Below are 4,666 nucleotides of genomic sequence, written 5' to 3'. Positions count from 1 at the left end.
AAACTACTAATGGCGCACTGTCCCACGGTGCGCCATTACTAGTTTAAACTAGTAATGGCGCACCGTGGGACAGTGTGCCATTAGCATGTTTTTTTTTGCAAAACTACTAATGGCGCATCGAGGGAGAGTGCGCCATTAGTAACCTAGATTACTAATGGCGCATTTATGGTTGGTGCGCCATTAGTAAGTGGGCAGCAACAAGATATTTTGGACAGCCTCTCCTCCCACACTCACTTTCTCCCCACTTCATTCTCTTCACCGCCTCCTCCTTGTCTCGGGTGCCTCCTCTTTTTCACCTCATTTCCACCATAGATTCATTCAAATTAAGTGGTTAAATTACCTTGCTTTGATAGGTAAGTAAGGGGGGAAGCTATATTTATGTTGTTCTCCCTACAACAATGTGCACATGCACTTTTTATGGCCTAGCTAGATCTATGTATGTTCATGGTGTTGCATATGTTTGTGGTGTTGCATATGTGTTTGTGTTTGGAGGTGTACCGGTATTTGAAATGCGATAGTTGCCAATATTTTGTCGGAATGTTGATTCATTTCCGTTTCGGCGAGAATTTTGGCATTAAGCATTCTTTTTGGTCCTATTTTTAGGGAAGGTCATGCCAAAATTTTTCTTGGTTCTAAAATATCGTTTTGCTCTACCCCACAGGCGACCATGGTCCGCACGATGACCGAATGCATCATGAATAGGTTTTTGAGGTCCACGAAGGCCGAGATGCTTCAAAAGAACGAGACAAAGATAAGATGTCCGTGTCGAAGATGCAAGCTGAAGAGCCTTATTGCGGACCCGGATTCCGGGCAGGTGCGGGACCACCTGCTCTTGCGTGGTTTCATGGATGGCTATCGGTGGCAAGGTGATGAAGATGACTACGAAGTCGTCCATGGGGGCCGGGCAAGAAATGAGGAAGGGCAGGAAGACAACCACCGCGGCTCGGGCGGGCGAGAAGACGAAGAATCCCCAGGAGATGATCACGACGGTGATGCTGTACACTGTCATCATGTAGAAGATGCAGGACATGATGATGATGCCGGCGAAGCAGACGACGCTGGACCATCCATGGGCTGGGTGCAGGACCCTCATATTCAAGAGCTGCTTCTCAAGCAGACGGATAACGCAAGAGCTGCCGCCCGAGAGAAAGCCAAGATGGATCAACTTGAGTTAGACGCGGTTACTCCATTGTATGAAGGATGCAGGCCCGAGGATACCCGCTTGAAAGTAACGCTCATGGCTCTGGAGATGAAGATAAAACACAAAATGACCGACGCATGCTTCGACGAGAACATGTCATTCTGACACGAACGTCTTCCAAAGGGGAACAAGTGCCCGACCAGTTTGGAGGAGGCGAAGAAAATCGTGTGTCCTCTGGATTGGTACTAACGTGTCGTTTGGCTAGTGCATAGCGATGCCGACGTATGTCGTGTACAAGGGTAAGGTTCCCAGAGTCTACGACGACTGGGAGGAGTGTCGGAGACAGGTTCACCGATTCAGCGGTAACAGTTACAAAGGGTACACCACTAGGGCCGAGGCCGAATCTAGATACGCCCGCTATCTAGCGGGAGAGGGGAGGGAGCGTTGGACGAACCGGATGAAGACGAGTTTCATCGTGATGATGCTCATCGTGATGACCGCAACTCTCTTCTATGTGATGGTAGTTTAGATGATCGATATCGACTTGTAATGTGAAGACAAACTCGCTACTCGCGGTCTCGAGACTTGTAGTATAATGTTCTATCTTTGTTCGGTCTTTTCAATTCGGAGACTAATATGATGAATTGTATTCAAAGACTAATCTTCTATTGTATTCAATGAATCTGTTATTGATGTGTGCTGTCTATATTTTGTCAAATTATACATTTTGTAACCTGTGCAAAAAACAGAAAATAAAAAATAAAAAAAAAACTAATATTCATACTAATGGCGCATCACATAACAATGCGCCATTAGTATGCCGAGGTTACTAATGACGCATCTTGTTGCTGTGCGCCATTAGTATGCCAGAGCACCTGGGTATACATGGCCCCTGGGAGGCATACTAATGGCGCACTTATGTATACACTAATGGCGCATCAGTGGTGCGCCATTAGTATATCAGATACTAATGGCGCACCAGGGGATGCGTCATTAGTAAAATATACTAATGGCGTGGCACTAATGGCGCACCACTAATGCGCCATTAATGGCCAAATTAGGTGCGCCATTAGTAGGCCTTTTCCTAGTAGTGATAGATGAACTTACTACATAAGTGCAGATCGCGGCCTGTTCCTATAGACATGAAACATGGAGCACATGCAGAAGCAGACACTGGACTTCGTAACATGACTCTGACATGCAACCGCATGTATCATCCCCAGCCTACCTATGTTATCAATAATAGGGCCAGAGGTTGTGTTGTTCTGAAATAGCATGTCGAAGAATAACAAGCACATCCCATCTTTTAGTTTTTAAGATATCATAATTTCATCAGTACTTATTTTAAGCAAAAAAGATAGATGAACTTACTACAGAAGTGCAGATCGCAGCATCTTCTTATAGACATTGAACAAGTAGCACATGTAGAAGCAGACACTGGATTTCCAATGTCGTGATCATTAACCTCCAGGAACTATTTGTGTGAAGAGGACAACTATACACCAAGACATGCATGGAATGAATCATAGGTTGAGCAATCAGACCAGATATGACTAACATTGAATGCATTTTCATTAGTATCAGGATCTCCATTGTAGCTAAGAAAACATCTTCTTTTCAACAAGATAATACAAGACTTTCTGATGCTCCAATATATCACATTAGAACCTCAAGAACCCTCATTCAAGTATGCAACTGAATAGATGGTGACAATTGAGCATATCTGAATTTATGTAAGAGTAGAAGTACCAAGTAGGATATAGTCACCATCCAAGCCGATATCCTGAAAACATAAATTAACTCCAGAAATAGATGATCTTATATGCTTACACAGTTATTAACCTCAAGACCCTGTTTGTGTTGAATTATATATTACGACACCTAGTGTTGAGCTGCGGCCAATGACATCAAGATACACTCAGTTGGCGCAGATATATCAAGGAATTTACTGCAGCCTAGTATTAGCTTACCAGATCATCGAGTAACTGGTCAAACACACCATGTAGAAGCTTAGGTGAGTTATATAAAGCTTCAGATGAAGTTGTTTCATTATCCTGCAGGTGCAAAAAATGGAGGCAAATTAAATATGACTGAGATGTTGTGTATGTGCCCTAGATTCCTCACAACATTGCCAACAAGTGCAATCCCCAGAAAACTGAATACTACCATCAATGAGGGAGTAAGAACAAAACACTTTGATCAAAAAAGAAGAACAACAAAACACATACCTCCCCATCCCCGCGGTCGAAATGCAGCAAGATCTCGCCGAGCAATCAAATCCCTTGCGAACGCGGCGTCCCCTTCCTCAGCACGACAAACATCACAAACAGCCTCGGGAACAACACCACGCCGTCCAACCCCTCGGCGACCATCCTGGCCGCCTGCCGTGACAGCTCCGAGCGTGCCCCGTCAGCGCCCGAAGCGAGAGCCTGGACGGAAGGGTGGTTGTTGGGGGCTTAGCGCGAACCGGCGGGGCCGGAGCGGAGGACGCAGGAAACGAGCGTGGCTACGGCCTTGACGAGGCATGAGGCTAAGCGGGGAGACGGGGTGGCGGAGAGGGGCGCGATGAGCAACAATAGGGAGTCGTCCAGGGCGAGGATGTTGGCGTGAGTGGCCGCGAGGCGGGCGAGGGATCCGGAGGCGTAGGCGGCGACGGTGGCGTGCGGCCGTGCGGGGAAGCGACGAGGGAGGAAATTCCATCATGGGCTGCGGCGGCGGGGAGAGGAGGGGGCAGCGTGAGGAACAAACGAAGGTTGCTCGCTCGCTAGTTTTTTCTGCAAGATCAAAGTGGGCTTCACGCAAGGCTGAGGGCCCGATTAACCACAGGCCTCCGATTTGGTCACGGGAGCAGCTGCGCATAGGACAGTCGGTCCAGTTGCTCAATGTATCACGCTACTAGTATGGAAACTACTGTGATTGCGTTGGATTACAGAGAGATTTTTTCTCTGACAGATATCAAAGAGAAAGAGGGAAATCAGGGGATGAACGTTATCTGTATTTTAAAGGAAAAAAGAGAAATTAGTGCCTCTTTATTTTGGAAACTGCCCATTTATGATCGTTTATTTTTTGATAAATGCACAATTCTCATCATGCTGCTGGCGTATTTGGGTGAGGGGAGGAACTATATCTACAGCAGAGGGGGGGGGGTCTCGAGTCTTCAGCTCTCCATACACAGCAAGCTTTTCTGTTTTCCTTTTTGAGTCCCTTCCCTGTACGAGTTGATTTAGTGAGTAAGGGAGAGATAGAGATGGAGAGAAAGGGGGAGGCGGAGAGGGAGGTGGGTCAGGGATCGGGGAGTGTGCCGGCGATCATGGGGAGCGGTTCTCTGACTACTTCACCTGAGGGCGAGAAGATGAAGGTGTCCAGGCAGCCTTGTGGGGATGGCTCATCGCTGGTCATCGATTTGGAGGCTGCCAGGAGGGCTGTGAGGGGTTTCTTGGTGGTGGGCCGATTTCTGTCGCCTTTCCAAGTTCACCCGCAGGTCCTAGTTGATGACCTTCGTGCTTCGTCGGCTTGGAGGCTGCA

General features: G+C 47.3%; 1 long non-coding RNA gene across 2 annotated transcripts; it reads right to left on the bottom strand.

Moving 5' to 3' along the window:
* Positions 1 to 2,270: 2,270 nt before the first annotated feature.
* On the bottom strand, positions 2,271 to 3,864 carry LOC123115431 (uncharacterized). Of its 2 annotated transcripts, none has more exons than XR_006456609.1 (3): positions 3,370 to 3,864; positions 3,112 to 3,195; positions 2,271 to 3,033 (listed from the first exon to the last, which is right to left on the bottom strand). It is a non-coding gene; the product is annotated as an uncharacterized lncRNA (long non-coding RNA). The 2 variants fall into 2 exon arrangements; XR_006456608.1 differs by having other exon boundaries at positions 2,565 to 2,636.
* Positions 3,865 to 4,666: the final 802 nt, after the last annotated feature.

The sequence above is a fragment of the Triticum aestivum genome, chromosome 5B (genome assembly GCF_018294505.1).
Source record: "Triticum aestivum cultivar Chinese Spring chromosome 5B, IWGSC CS RefSeq v2.1, whole genome shotgun sequence".
Lineage (NCBI taxonomy): Eukaryota > Viridiplantae > Streptophyta > Magnoliopsida > Poales > Poaceae > Triticum > Triticum aestivum.
Note: the sequence above shows the minus strand (reverse complement) of the source record. Positions and strands in the feature narration are given on the sequence as shown.